This window comes from Apodemus sylvaticus, chromosome 22 (assembly GCF_947179515.1).
Source record: "Apodemus sylvaticus chromosome 22, mApoSyl1.1, whole genome shotgun sequence".
Classification (NCBI taxonomy): Eukaryota; Metazoa; Chordata; class Mammalia; order Rodentia; family Muridae; genus Apodemus; species Apodemus sylvaticus.
In genome coordinates, this window is record NC_067493.1 from 10,235,300 (window position 1) to 10,251,917 (window position 16,618).

Genomic DNA, 16,618 nt, shown 5'->3' on the forward strand with positions numbered 1-16,618 from the left:
AAGTACATCTACACATGTAAACATATACTCTTCTTAGATGACTTCCAAAATACACAAAAGGTAAACATTTAGTAACTCTGAAAGTAAATGGGAAGCTAAGCATCACTAACAACACCAAAACAACAACAACCACACAAAAAAACAAAATAATAACAAACTACAGCTAAATGGTTGATTTACAATACTTTTTAAGTTTGTGATTTTCATCCTTTGTCATAGTGTTCTGTGTCATAATCTGTTCATCAAGCATAAAGGCCTTCCCTGTGTCTATTCTCACAGGCACCAAGGCTCATAGTCCACATACATTCATACAGGTACACAAGCAAACACACAGAAAACACCACAGTGAGCTGATCATACAAGTTTCTCTATGAGGAATTTAAATTATTTTCCTAATTCTGACCTATTTTTATGTAATTTGCTTTTATTTCTTTTAGTCCTAAATGTTTTGCATCACTTAGTCTCCTTAGATGCAAATCTACTTGGAAATGGGTTCTTGCCAAAGCAGCAATCTAACACATCTATGTGGTTCAATAGCCATTTATCTATTGATCATTATCTCTATCTGTTTTATTAACTCTTTTTTCACTAGAGGGAAAAACCTAAAGCAATCTAACCTTTCACAGCATGCATGTACATACACACAACTCAAGGAAAACCCGGATTGGTGATATCTAAATTTTAAAGTGGGGCACAAGTTATTAGATTCTAAGGTTAGTGAAAACACACTCTGTTCCAACCACAAGAGAGCCACCCAGACAGAAAAGTGCTTCAGAAAAACATCTCGAAAAGTGTTCTGCAGAGACAAGCAGCATCTCTGTCAGACAAGAAAGGAACTTTTCAGTGTGAAAAAAAAAAAAAAAAGGATTGCACATAAAGAGTTGCTTACTGGGCTTATGTTGATTGCATTTAAATGTCAGCTTCCTGGATCAGTAGTTATCAGGGTCCCTCTGCAGGATGTCAAATACACCTTATTCAAATACATTTCTCCTATCTAAAACTGGCTGATAAAACTGTTTACCAATTAAATGTTCAAGAGCTGGGCTTTATGCACTTTCTTTGGCAATTGTTATTTCAAATCTTCTGGCAGTTTACAGCCTTTAAAGTAGTTTTATTTCATTACCAAACATTTTAAAATCTACCCCAAAGTATTCAATTTCCGGGAACTCTTACATACAAAAGAGCAGTTGCAGTTATTTTAAACCAGTGGGGCAAGACCAATCTTTAAACAACTGCCATCTACTTAACATCCCAGTATATTTGTTAGTACTACTTTGGTGCTGCATGGAAGATAAACTAACTCTTGCTTTGTATGGGTTTGGGGTAGGCTTCTGAAAAGAGGAAAGTTTCTGGGTTGTTTCCCCTTTGCCTCCACTTAACCCTCGCTCCCCCGCGGAGCCTGAGAGCCTGCAATTGTGCAAGAGGAGCCGGGCACGCAGGGCTGCAGGGCGCAAATCACCGAGCACTGCAGGTGATTAATGATCCGTCTGCTGCTGCCCTGGCGCTCTCCAGGCAGCTCTCCCTGCAGGGCAGCAGCGGAGCTGCTGGTGGCTGAGCAAGAAGCGGCTCTGGGAGAACACAGGGGCCGCGCCCAGTGTGAGTGCACCGTGCCAGGCGGTGGGCGGCAGGCGGCAGGCGGTGGGCAGGTGACAAGCCGAGCTGGCTGCACCTGGGCCAGTGGAGCACAGGGGAGAGCGAAGGCACCGAGCCACCGAGAGCCAGAATGGAGGCCGAGAGCAAGCCTGAGTGCAGCCTGCCGCCCTTCGGCTTGACCCGGCCCGCAGGGAAGCCTGCACAGCCTCGCTCGGGTCTGAGTCCAGCTGCTCCAGACACCAGAAGTCAAACCCGCTGCTGTGAGGGGCCCGCGCTTTATGACTGTTCAGTTGCAAGACCTACTTCGAGACAGCAGACACTTTGACCAAGTCTTTCACAGTCAGAAAGATACATTTGTTGAGTGGCCTTTTCTCTTTTTCGCGGGAAACAAAGAAATAAATTAAGGCAGGGCTCAGGCTGCACAAGGTGAAACTTTGCAACAAATGCCTTTGCTTTCTCTAACTTCGATGTCCTTTCCCCCCTTTTCCTTAAAGAGCCCTTGGGGAAGCCATGAAGTAACACTGCACATTCCAGTAACACAGAAATGACAATATATATATATATATATTTTTTTTTAATTTCAAAAACATTTAGAAAGAAAAGTAGCAGGAAGAAAAGGGCACATAACAACTTGAGGTTTCTTTAAAAAAAAAATGAAAGAAAAAGTTACTTACTTGTTGGGACATTCTGAATAAGAGGTTAGTATCAGCGTTTTGCCATGTCCCCATGAACCCTGGTCCAGCCGCAGTCGTTCTGGTTCCGAACTGCATGGAGTTGTCAGTACAGGAGTCTCTTAAAGTCAAGTCTCTTGCCCTCTTTGGCTCTCTGTCTCTCTGTATGTCTCTTTCTCTCACATCCACTTCTGCCTCTTCTGACTGAAAAGTGAAGGTGGATTTTTTGAGCTTCTTGGCAGTCAGTAGCAGGAGTACAGTGTAGGTAAGAAGCTGGCTGAACTGTGCATTTCATTCGGGAAGGGGGAGATCTGGGGGAGGGGGGGTCAGAGCTTCCTTCGCACCTTCTGCACAGATATCCCTATCATTTATGCATAGATTGTGACTCCCCTAGCTTGCCTCTGCTCAGTTTCACAGCTGCCTGTCAGGTGCGCAGGCAGCACTGGAGACCCAACCATCAGCTTCAAACCCTCAGCCACTGCATGTCATTGGACAGCAGAGCTAGGAGTCAACTGCACTGTTCCACTGTCAGGCACCAAATGACACTGTACTAACCCCCCTCCAGATACACAGATAGACACACACACTGGTGCATACTCCACGGACTGCCACGATCACCATCCACAAGGCCAGGGAAAGCCAGGGCTCTTCCATGGGAATTTTTGCCAACAATGCTTTCTGCTGTAACATGTTATATCCAGCACCAGTCCTTTCTTTAACACTTGCAAAACTATGACATTTAAATATTTTTAATTAAACTGGAAGCAAGTAAAGATTCATCTGGAGGAGAACATAAAGTTTGCTTAGTGGCTTTTTAAATATTAGCTGCCACAAGTCACACCGTAATGCTGGGGCTATTTATAACCACATATAAACTCATAGGGAAAATAATATACAGAGATTTGACCTTATATTATAAAGGGTGAACAAGCAAAGCTACCAGTTAAACATGGAAGATGTACACTAAACATATGCAAAAATAAATATATATCACTTAATACCCAGCACCTCAGGCCATTAATTACCAAATGGAAGGTTAAGTAAAGAGACACTGAAGGAAGAGAAGAAAAATGAATACCTTTTCTTAAAGCTCACATGCAGAATAAAATCCTTTGTTAAAGTTCTCAGGTAAGACATCTACATCAACCTTTTAAATCTTAAAAAAAGGGCAAAAGATGAAGAAAAAAAGAAACCTGTCCTATTTCAGGCAAAAAGTAATGCATATAAAAATGCCATTTTTCATTTAGGACCTCTATGGAAAATTCTATAATGTTTCCCTGCCTGATGAAATATAACCCTGATAGCAGGTCATATTTTTAATTAAACCAGTTTTAAAACAAAACAACCATTTGTTAGCTAGTATTTATCTCCCTTATTTATGGAAAAAGCAGAACTGAACAAAATCCACTGTACATAAACACTGTAACTTCAAAATGGAAAGCTAAATTCATGCCATCTCATAAAAGTAGTCAGCAGGAAAAAGCCATCCTTCCTAAACTTAAAATGTAAGGAACATTAATCTTCAGCCACTTACAAATACTGAGGACAAATGTAGCACTCTGTTCGCTCCTTCTTAACGAAAGAATAACAATAAACCTTCCTCTCAGAAACAACAAAAGAAACAGAAAAGCGTTTCGATGGCAGCCTGTGTCATTAGTGGACAATGAGAAAAGATGAGCAACCGTACACTATGTTGACACAAATGTGCCTTCCCTTCTAGAACTGACATCTCCTGAAAGCTTTTCTGTTAAACTTCCCTCCAGTTCACCACCATTAAGCACAAAAAAGTCTCAAAAGAAGCCAATTCAATATCTGAAAGGAGACAAACAAGAATCCAAAGAATTGTTGCCTTAAAATATATTAAGTCTACCTGTGGTCAATAAAAATATTCTTTCGAGGGGGAGGGCGGGAAAAGCCCCTATGAGTCAATTGTCAATGGTGACTGTACCTTTATTATTACCCACTTAACTCCCTCTAAAATTTGCTAGCCTCTTGATTTCTGAAGTGGCACTCAGTGCCTCAGTCAAGCTGCCTGCTCAGCTCCTGATCTTCCCACTAATGGCTGTTATTTGTGGGAGGCTTAAGGACACTGTCAACAGCAAGCTTCCTCCTCGCTCCCCTCAAGCACTGTTGTATCCTCTGCCTGCATGGTCTCTCTGGCCTCTTCTGCTTCCTCTCCCTCTCTCCTAGTCCTTCCCCCTCCTTCCCCACTCTCCCTCACTCCCTCTTCCTATTTTTCCAGCCCCACCCCTTTTTCTCATTTCTGAGATCCTCTTCTTTCCCAGGTATTTCCCCTAATCCCCACACATGCGGGCATGAACGAATGAACACACACACACACACACACACACACACACACACACACACACACCATACCACACCACACCACACCACAAGACAAAAATCAATTTTCATGCAGCAGCAAGCACCTGCAGTAATAGACTCTTTTATTAAAACTGTTATTCTACAAGACTTGAAATTCCCCAGGGATCGGGCCATGTCAAAGCCGATATAATTAACTAGAGGCTCAGCAACGGATCAATTACCAGACAAGCAAGTGATAGTGAAATCAATGAAAGATCATCAGCCACATTATCAGTGTTGCAACTCATTAGGGCAAAACTGAGAAATGTGCTCAACGCGAGCCCAAGCAAGGTGGCATTACAAAACAAAGGGCTAATTTGGAGACCCTGCTGTGAACAATCTGTAACTGAATTAGCCCTTTTCCCCCCTAAACTGCACAGCTCCATAACTAAATGTGACAGACTGAGAGAAGCAGTTTATTAAGACACCAACCCCAAGTTTATTTAGTTCATAAACTCTCTCCTAGAAAATCAATACAGTCTGTACAGGGTTATCAGGTTGACTAGCTAATACATCCAAATCTGCTATGCCCAGCCACAGTCCTCTGACAAAATGCTACCCAGAGTATGCAAACCGGTCTCTCTCAGACTGCAAGGTCTAACCAAATAAGTCTGCAGCAAAACTATTACCTAAATATTCCTGCCGTAGCCACGCCTTAAAAACATCAGGATAGGGCTGGAGAGATGGCTCAGCAGTTAAGAGCACTGAGTGTTCTTTCAAAGGTCCAGAGTTCAAATCCCAGCAACCACATGGTGGCTCACAACCATCCTTAATGAGATCTGATGCCCTCCTCTGGGGAGTCTGAAGACAGATACAGTGTACTTACATATAATAAATAAATAAATAAATCTTTAAAAAAAAAAAAAAAACATCAGGATAGCCTCGTAAGATTCACAAGAAAAATCACAACAATTACACAGTACTGTACCTCCTAGATGGATTTTGTCAAACAAAATTTTAGTTAATTCCTAAAATCAGTTAAAAAAAAAGTAAAAGCTTCATTATAACAACAGACACCAGTCCAAAGAGTTAGCTATATATAAACATGCTAAAGTACAAACCTTGAATGTTTATGTTTTGTTTATTATGTTTAAAACCATTTTTTAATAAATTTTAGAACATAAAATTCTGACTCCTATAGAAAGTCCCAAAATATGTTATGTGAACTTGCCATCCATTTCCATAGGGAAATGTAGAACCTTGATGCTTTTCTAGCCAGTAAGAGACTTGAATTGTTTTTTAGAGACTCAGGTCCATGACTAACAACAAAACCAAGGCACCAAGACATCTCCTGAGGCTTTCCATTGGCTCAACATTCTGTAGATTACAGAATAACCCTCTGAAATCCTTTGTATCCAAGTTATTTACAACTAGGCCATGGGGATAAACTTCATTTTCACAATTATTGCTTTCTTCCTGATTCAAAGTCATGTACTCCAGATTAGGGGATCACAAATCTGAAAGGTCACGTGATGCTCCTCACAGTCCCTGAGACTGAGAGTTAGGCTGTGTACACTGAGAGATCCACCAAGGAGCTCTCAAGGTCCTGAAGAAACTGTAGAACTAGGAGTAACTAACTCTTCTTCATAACACACAGCAGTAACACACACACACACACACACACATACATACATACAACTCTGAAATACTTTTACAACAGTAACATAAGACCAGGAGAGTGGACAAGGTAAGCAGCTCTGGAAATAACTAATGATGTTTTAACACTTACAATGTTTTTACTTATTTATTTATTTATTTAAAAAAAACCTGTACTATTAACATGCCATCAGTATACTCAACTGGCTTCAAATTCTAAATCCTAAATGTTAATTTTAAAAAATAGTTTAAATTCAATTTACAGATGCTACAATTACACATTTGTTTTTAACTGGTATTTATCAAACATTTCACCAGTCATGCTTCTAATAATATTTTTTAAAGTTAAGCATATATACTAACCCTGCACTAACTGCACACTTTGGATAGTAATTAAAAGTTGTAATTACAGGAAATTCATACTTTTGAAAACCTTTTTGCACATAACTACACACTGTGCATGTACCCTCAATGAGATCCAATTAGTTACAAAGAATTTGCATTTCAGTTAGTGTAGGATAACAAGACTACAGAGAGGTGCAGTGCAATCCCACCAACAGAGGAAGGCAGTGTGTTCTTTCCTGTTCGCTCTGTAAGCAGTAATTCCCACAAGTGATTGCTTAGAATGTTACTATCTTTTTAATATTTTGTAGTGAGGTGAATTTGGGTCTTTTCTTTTATTTTCTCAAAAATTACACAGTGATGGAAAAGTTAGTCACATTTACTGACTACTGACAGGCCAAAGAATGCTCTTTTGCATATACTTTTGGAATAAACTAGTGTGGGAAGCCATCCTGAGCTATTCGGACTATTGCTTACTCATGGCCCTAAGGTGGTGGCTGCTAAAATATAAGAACAATTAACTAGAGCCTCTCCCGTGGGCATTGGTTTAGTCATTGTCTCGAAGATAACTACAGAATGATCCTGCCTGCACCATCACCCACCGACTCCAGTAATTGCGATGGAAGGAAGTCCTGAGATAACTGAGGCAGGCTCCGGCCTGTGCAAACACCTGTTGTCTCCACCGGAGGACTCTTATCTCCTCCTGCTGAAACTGCTAATTGCCCTTCCTTCCTTTGTCCCTACCTTGGGGTACGCCCCTCTTGAAAGCCTTATAACATGGGTACCCTAGAACATTAAACGAGGCTTTGACACAACTCAGAGTGGCTTTTCATTCTTGGTGCTTGGCCTCCGTCTCTCCCCCCCCCCCTTTTGACCTGCAGGTAGCACCCCTTCGGAACCCTGGAATAACTGACCCGCGGGACGGGTTACAGTGGCGCCCGAACCAGGGACCCGAAGTACGGTCAACTACCGGACGACGGAGGAGAAATCCCGGGAAAAGGAATGAAGGACCCCACAGACCGCATCGCTCGTGTGTTGCTGGAGGGGCAGGTGAGTGGCCAAACATTGTTGTCCGATTGTCATTGGGGAAATAAAAAAAGAGGCTAAAGAGGCTTGATTCATAGGAGAAATCAAGCAATCATTCAGGGAGAGAGGAGTAAGAGTTAAGAAAAAAGATTTAATTAAGTTCTTTTGTTTTGTCATGAGAAATGTCCTTGGTTAATTTTAAGTGGACCTGACATTCACCCGTTAACTTGAGATAAGGTTGGTAAAGAAATTAATAAGATTTTAAAAACAGGTACAGGTGAACCAATGTTTGATACATTCTTTAGTTACTGGAGGCTCATTCAGAGTGCGAACGAGGACCCTGCTGAATATTGCCTCCGCCCTTTGTCGCGGGCAGCTTCTGTGACCTCACTTTCCCCTAAAAAGAACTCTCCAAAACCTTCCTTGGTCGTTATAGACAGGTCTGAGTCCCCGCCATCCGCTCCTGTAACTTCTCTTTATCCTCCGCTCCTGAGGGACCCATTCCTTGCTGATATGTCATTAAGTTAAGAGACCCCCGGGGAGAAAGCCAACTTAGAGGAGAAAAGTTGCAGAGAGCAAGCAGTCCTCTTAAAGGAGCTACGAAGGACAAATGGTCATTCTAACTTCAAGATTTATTTCAAAGTCAAATGCCTAGAAAAAGCCAGAGCCAAAACAAGCCCCTCCACGTGGCCCACCACCCTATACCCGGCGATAGGCATGCAGCGTGGCTCCTCTCAGCCAAGTCCCTCAGACCTTAACTGGGTCCAGGCAATCCCCAGAGATCGTCCTATACTCAGCCTTAAAATAAATGGTAAAAGCTTTGAGGGCATCTTAGACTCAGGTGCCAATTCTACTGTGATCTCGCAATGTGCTTGGCCCCTGCTTGGCTTTTGCAAGCCTCTCTGACCCTTCTGCAGGGGATTGGACAATCAAAAAAATACTCTCCAAGAGCTCACAGTTGCTGACTTGGGAGGACAGAGGGAAATACTGGCTCTACTCAGCCCTTCGTGGTTCCTGGTCTGCCTGTTAACCTCTGGGGAAGAGACATTCACTCTCAAATGAAAGTCCTTATGTGTGGTCCCAATGAGGTTATTGCTCAACAAATGCTCTCCCAGGGCTATCTCCCTGGACAGGGACTAGGCAAAAATGGACAGGGGAGACCCATGCAGGTAGAAGTCAGAGACTGCTGCTGAGGCGGCCAGAGAAAAACTGCTCATGGGCAGCATGTAAGACCTGGACTGCAGAGAAATTCCTGGGCTCTCCTCCCACCCCTCTCCACAGGTGTGTGTGTTCGACTAGGCATCCTCCTTCCCCCTTGTTAAATCTTAAACAAGAGAAAAAGCAGGTTACAGAAAAGCAGTTTTTCCATGTGTAGGATACGGTATCAAAAATAAATAAATAAATAAATAAATAAATAAATAAATAAATAAATAAATAAATAATGGTTAGAAGCTATTTCAAAACTCTCCTGGAAAGGAGAAGAAAACGGGAGACGTCCTGTTTTCTCTCTGAAACCTACTGGAGATCTCCTTAGTTCAGGTTAAGATATTTGGATCTTTTGGGACATGAAGTTCCCTCGTTGTCTATTGTACGTCTTTGGTGCACCAAAACTTGTCTATATGTGTGTCAATTCATGTTGTCTGTTGTTTTGTTTGGCTGAATGATTGGTTGTTTTTATGTTTTATGTAAAAAAAAAAAAAAAAAAAAAAAAAAAAAAAAAAAAAAGGTAAAAAGGCTTTATCTTGCTGGCAGTCCTGCCAATTGTGGTTTACACAGAAGAGGCTAATTTGAGGTGCCTCACATTCTAAGGTAAGAGTCTAAGACAGCTGGGAAAAAAAGCTGCTTCTTAAAGGGCCAGGTGCCGGACAAGTGGAAATGGTTAATTCTCCTAGAAAAATTTCTACCATGATGATGATTGGGTTCAAAGTGCTTTATTCCTCTGAAGTTACAGCTAGAAAAAAATATATATTTGGTTTAAATTTATGAGATTTGTATGATTGCTTCATTTTTATTTCTAATTAGTCTTAAAGTTATAAATGTTTTACATATCTTGGCTATAGAGTTATAAATTAATTGGTTATAATTTAAAAGGTATAGTGTTTTTAAGAAAAGGTTAGTTTAAAACTGGTGATTTAGTGTCAGAGCCATCTTAACTAGCTACACGTGACATGACGCAACCCAGGAAATACAGGCCTCTAAGATGCTTTTAAATTGACATGGTATTTTGTGTGAATATTGGCCTGGAGATTGGATTTATAAGAAATACGATTTAAAATAATGTCTCTTCAATAAGTTACAAAGTCATACATTCAAACACAAGATGATGCACAAACTTTACAATATAAAAATATATTTGCCATTAATTTTAAGGAGAAAAGATTGTTTAAAACTGGGTTTTGCTTTCAACAAATTGTAGTTATGCTTTGATATTACAGGTTCCTTTTGTTATTTGACCTCTATACAATAGGGTCTGATTACAGGTTACTCTTTACAGGACCTGGTGGGTGTAGGTCTGGCCTTAGAGATAACAAACTCAAATCAGGAGTTTTACATTTGAGTTAATACAAAGCTCAGAGCTGCCTCAAAGCTGCTCAAAGCTGCAGAGGCTTGAGAGATGCAGTTTTGTCTTGCAGGCCTCACTTAGAGAGTTTCTGGCCAAAAGAACATTTTTAACAGATCCATACAGATGTGGTTCAAAATGAAGTTCAAACTTAGATCTAAAATTTTGGCCTGCCTACTACATACAAAATTATTATAGATTTAAGATTTTCATTAGAAGGTTATTCCTCAAGAAATGGTTTGCTCTTAACATTGGGCTTTTAAATTTTTTAAGAAAATGATTTTCAAAAGATGTTAAGATAAATATTTTGCCTAAGACACTGCTTTAAGTTTGTCATTTAAGTCTCTGATGTTCTCAAGATAGATGCAAAACAAATACTGAGAGACATAACTTGGAGAAAGCTACCATAAGTATTTGTCAACAGTTTATGATATATGCTCACTTCCATTCCTTAACAAAGAGAACATTAATGTAAAATCTCTCCAAATACGATTTTGACATCCTCCAATAAAGATTTGATATAATAATAAAATGTTACAAAATAAAATAAAAAAAATATTTTAAAAAGAATGTTTTAAGAGCATGATAAAATGTTTGTTCCTTATTTTAAACAACAATCAAATTGATTATTATTAATTGTTAATCTATTACATGACAAGCCTTTTTGACAAAATTAATAATTGTTATCTAAAAGATACAATTTTGTTTTAAAATGTTAAAAATCAAACTTGATTTTTATATTAATAATATACATATATAGCTCATGGCTTGCAATTGCTTAAAGTTGTTTCCTTTTAATGATACTAATTCTTAACTTTTACAATTGTTTGTACAAATACAATTCAAAAAATTAATCAAAAATATACATACGACTATTGACAGCTTTTCAGGCTTTCTAGTTATAACTGTTTTAACATAAGAAACAAAAATAAAATTAGTCATTACATATGTTATTTTTTATACTAAATGTTCCAAATCAGATTAAGACAAATATTATAACTGATTATTATAACCAGTCATTTAAGATGTCTTATTAACAATTTGATATTAGTCATATTACTGAGATTCCTCATAATTCGCAAAGACAAGATATTATAGAACAAGCCCATAGAACTTTGCAATATTTTTATAATAAAAATAACTTTGCAATATTTTTATAATAAAAGAGGGGAGAATAACATCTCTATATACCATAAAAAATTTTAAATTTTAATGCCAGGGAACTCTAAGTGTAGAGAAGAGGTATGTTTGTGTTTTTTCTACAGGATGCTGAAGGAACATGCTAGCTGCCAGAATATGCTGATGCTGAGATTTCACCCTGACTTTCCACCTTGCTCTCCAGCCTTTTGGGGCCCCTCCTGGGTCTTTTGTTTCTTTTGTCATTTGGCCCCTGGGCCTTTAACAGATTAACCAGTTTTGTTAAATCACAGATTGATTCTGCCTTGACAGACATGGAGGTAGCAACCATCTCAGCCTTCAGTTCTCTACCCTTGCTGCAGGCACAGAGCTTTCTTGGTTCCTAAGCAGTAGAAACGTCAATGCCAGAGAGGGTGACCTCCAGCTCCTAATAGTGGCTGAGGGCCATAAGCTGTGGAGTAGCCAATGACGGGAAATATTGTGGTGCCACAAGCCAGATGCACACTGCCTATTGGCTGCAGGGTGAGTCCGCTATCTGGAGGCCCGTCACACCCACCAAGGGCCTGATTAAGCCATTGGAGTGGGATGTGATGCCAGGAGTGGATGCAACTTACATAGCCTAAGACAGAGGCCCTGCCCTACTAGGATCAGAAAAGGGCCTAGTTACTGCGGTGCTGGACGTGGGGGCAAAACCACATAGCCTAAAACAGGCTCTCCACCGACCCTCTTTCCATAGCCACCCCTCAACTTAAGAAAGGAAAAAGGAGGAGATGTGGGAAGCCATCCTGAGCTATTCGGACTATTGCTTACTCATGGCCCTAAGGTGGTGGCTGCTAAAATATAAGAACAATTAACTAGAGCCTCTCCCGTGGGCATTGGTTTAGTCATTGTCTCGAAGATAACTACAGAATGATCCTGCCTGCACCATCACCCACCGACTCCGGTAATTGCGATGGAAGGAAGTCCTGAGATAACTGCGGCAGGCTCCGGCCTGTGCAAACACCTGTTGTCTCCACCGGAGGACCCTTATCTCCTCCTGCTGAAACTGCTAATTGCCCTTCCTTCCTTTGTCCCTACCTTGGGGTACGCCCCTCCTGAAAGCCTTATAACGTGGGTACCCCAGAACATTAAACGAGGCTTTGACACAACTCAGAGTGGCTTTTCATTCTTGGTGCTTGGCCTCCGTCTCTCTCCCCCCCTTTTGACCCGCAGGTAGCACCCCTTCGGAACCCTGGAATAACTGACCCGCGGGACGGGTTACAAACTAGTTTCTTTATTGTGTTGCTTTTTGTTTGTTTGTTTGTTTGTTTATGGGAATATAACCCATCATTTCTTTATATATATTACAATTATTTTTTTTTAAAGACAGAGTATCATCATGTAGCCCTGGCTGGCCTGGAACTCACTTTATTGACCAGGTTGATTTCGAAAGATCTGCCTGCCTCTGCCTCTCCAGTGCTAGGATTAAGGGTGTGCTCCACCATACCCAACATTACTTTTCTTCACTGGATTTAATTTCTTCAAAACACAGGGCTTTCTTAAGGTCATTCTGTGACTGGGAACATAGCAGCTATATAAAGGTCGTGGTTCTGTGCTAAGAAACTCAGGCCCTGCACTAAGAAAGCACTTGAAGGCTTTCTTTCTTTCTCTCTCTCTCTCCCTCCCTCCCTCTCTCTCTCTTTCTTTTTTTTTTTTTTCAGTTTTTTTTTCCTCCCTAGCTAGGGCTACAACGTAAATCCTGAACAAATATAAAATAAATGTATGGCTTGTGCACACAGTTTAAGAAGCATCCGCAGGACTACTGACAGCTTACAGAACCGCACCTGTGACTCCCTGGGCCTGTCAGTTCTCTCGCTGTTAGCAGACTCTGTAATCTGTAATGACAGTGTACTGGCCTTTGCTCTTCCTTCAGTCACAATTTACTTCCAAAGCTTGGTTAAGTACAGACCTGGGTTAAAGATCAGTGGTTTTTCATGTGACACACGCTGGTATTCATCTAATGGCTTGTCAAGACAAAACTGTCCCTGTTCTTGCCAAAATAATAAAAATGATGCTTCACATCGCATGACAATCAGCACTTCCTCGTGGTGGGACAGCTTGAGCTTTCTGTAACTCATCTATTTTATAGAAAAAAATATTGCTAACTGACTATCCACTCTCAGTGTACAGAATCAGGTTGCCATCCTCAAATCTCTTTCCTTCTCAGAACTCTAAGGCAACCTGTAAACTAGTCACTAATGACATGCGACCTTAACATATAAAGGAATGCTGAAGCTCAGGTTCCTAATGCATTAAGGCACATAACTTAATATATGCAAATTATGCAGGAGCAGCAGGCTGGTCTCAGTCACAGAGGTGGGGCAGGCAACTGAGGAAATGTCATTTTTCTTGAGAACGAAGTGTAGGACTTGCTTTGCAACATCTGTTGGTCTGTGTGGAATGCTAACAGATGTGTTAAGTGGGAAAAAAAGGAGAAAGAACTAATGAAGGAAAACTCCTCTGAACAGATATTTCCCTCACTTCCATACTCCTAAGGAAGAAGGTTGACAGCCACCCTTTCCCCTAGTGAAGCCTGCCACCCTTTCCCCTTGTGAAGCCTGACACCCCTACTTTATTGTGCCATTTCTTTTCAGACACAAAGTTAAGGAGGAACAAATTTGGTTCAATATAAAGAATAGGAAAAAGTAAAGCTAATAATAATTTCAATTTTAAATTTTAAATAATAATTTCAATTTTAAATTTTAATTTCCACTTTTTTGTTTGCTTTATAATTGTATAGTTATCTATGTTTATACAATTTGATGAGAGGACAGTAAAATATTTGTTTCCCTTAACACATATAAACCCAAACATAATGAGTACACAAGCACATCTATGTGCACTCTGTGGAGAAAAGAAGAAATGACATTTAAAAGTACTTCTTAAGATCAAGAGCTGCTTGGTTGATAATGTTGTTCATTTGAAATGTAAATAAGTAAAATAACCAAAAAAGATCATAAAAATAAAAAATGATAAATAAAAGATCAAGATCTGAATTATCTTTTCGGTTTTGTTTGGTTGTTACAGGTGTTTTTGTTTGTGCTTTGTATCGTTTTGTTTTTGAGACAGGGTTTTTTCCACATAGCTCTGACTGTCCTGGAACTTACTATGTAGCTCAGCCTGGCCTCAACTCGAACTCACAGAGATCTGCCTGCCTCTATGAATTATCTTCCTTAATGTAAAGATACTCATTGTTACAATTAAGATTCACCTAATAGTTACACCTAAATCTTTGCTTGCCAACTGATTTCCAATTTCTTTCTTTCCATTTCGATCTCTGTAAGAGATGGACAACTGTGTCTCGATTGCCAATGTTCCCAAACAGTAACATCTGGTAATCATGGGTCCTCATGTTTAAATTTTAAGGAACCAGGAAAATTTTTCTTATTTAGCAATTGTTTTTCTTGTTTCAGTTTATTCGGTGACTGAGCTGTAAGTAGCAGACTGACATGTATGTAGCAGTCTTTAATTCAGGTTAAAAGGATGACGCATGGCAGGGGGTACATGGGGGTACATGGTGGTTCAGATTTTAATCCCAGCCCTTGGGAGGCAGAGGCAGGCAGACCTCTGTGAATCCCAGGCCACTTTGATCTCTATAGTGAGTTTCAAAGCAGATAGGAGTGAGATCCTATCCTCAAAAAGATATATGATTCATGCACGCCAACAACTAAATGTAACCAAGTGTCATATGTAAACGATCTAAACTACACAGTCTATTACTCTTTCTATTAAAATCTTTATGGTAAGAATTTAGGTTTAGAGTCCATGAATTAGCTAATTTAAAATTAGCTTAAAGGGTCTTTATGAAAAGGAGAAGAAAAATCTAAATTCATGTTATCATCTTTGATTGGCATCTCAATCCTTCTCCTCCAAGAGTCTGTGTTAGAATTCACTTGTTCCTTCATATTTATAATATTCATATATAACTATATATAAATGCCAGATGGCTTTGACAACCTAGTTGGACATTTCAACATATAGTAGCTTCAGCCAAAACAGCCCAAAGATTCTGAGGAATAAGACCATTGTTCAATTTTTAAGTAAGAGTACCCATGCCTTCATTTATAGTCAGCTTTCTGCCAAACCATTATAGACATACTAAATACTCAGATGTGAACTCACAGGAACACCAATCACATCAGTGCACGAGACATATATAACAGCTGCTATGCACTGAGAGAAGAAAATGGTGACCAATACTGACAGAGAAAACCTTATGCAGTAAAAATATCTTTATGTGACCAGAAAAGGAACACAAGCCCCTTAAACAAGGTTCGAGCTACTTCAGAGAGTGACATTAACATTCCACTTAGGAAAATATTGCCTAAACGCTTTACTGAAAAGGAGAAAATGCTCCAATTGACACTTGTCTAACTTGCCTGAGATGCTGTGTCTGACACCCTAGTCAGGGCTGAGCGCCGGAATACACTTCCAGGAAATGTTAAAAGGCTATAATCCATGGATGCAAAAGATCAGAAAATGGACAGATGTGGTTAGGTACAGTAGATCAGGTAGCTTACAAAATGCTAAGGAAATGAGAATCCCTTGGAATCAAGATTCACATTTCAAAAAAGCATCTTCAGTCAGTACAAATCTTATGCCTACAAAAGATCAAACATTTTCCTATTTTGTTTTGATCTAAAAAGTAAAAAAGTGACTTTAATTTTTTTGTGTGTACAAGCAGTGACAAAAGCTGTCTTACTATCACAAGCTTCAGTTGATGTCCTGTGAGAAAAATCTTCTGAAAGAATCAGTGGTATCTTTCCTTAAATGACTATGAGGATAAAAATAAAAAGCAAAAGCAAAAGACAAAAATCCAGCAGGCTGGGGCACGGAAGTGCACTGGGGAATTACTTTCATATGACCACGAAAGTTGTGGGATTTTAAGATAATATTAATGCTTTTATTTACTTCCTTCTAAAAACTGTAGTCTGAGATGCTGGCAGCTCTAGTAAAAATGTCACAGTAATAGTTTAAATTACTGTCAAGAAGGAAGATTGAGATTCACTTCTGCACAAGAAAACCCTGTTACAAGGCTCAATACACACAAACACACACAAACACACACATACATACATACATACAAACACATATACAAGTACTCACAAACACACACACATACATACATAAATACACACAAACGCACACATACATGCACAAACACATGCACACATACTAACAAACACATATACAAGAACATACACACATATACATACATGCATACATACACAAACATACACAAGCCCTTACAAACTACTTAGACACAAAAACATGCTTACACACAAAATCA

General features: G+C 39.7%; 1 long non-coding RNA gene across 1 annotated transcript in view; it reads right to left on the reverse strand.

The window, feature by feature from the left end:
- The window catches only part of LOC127672353 (uncharacterized), an 84,138-nt gene that overhangs the window by 66,783 nt on the left and 737 nt on the right, over positions 1-16,618 (reverse strand). The gene's annotated exons all lie outside the window — the stretch shown is intronic.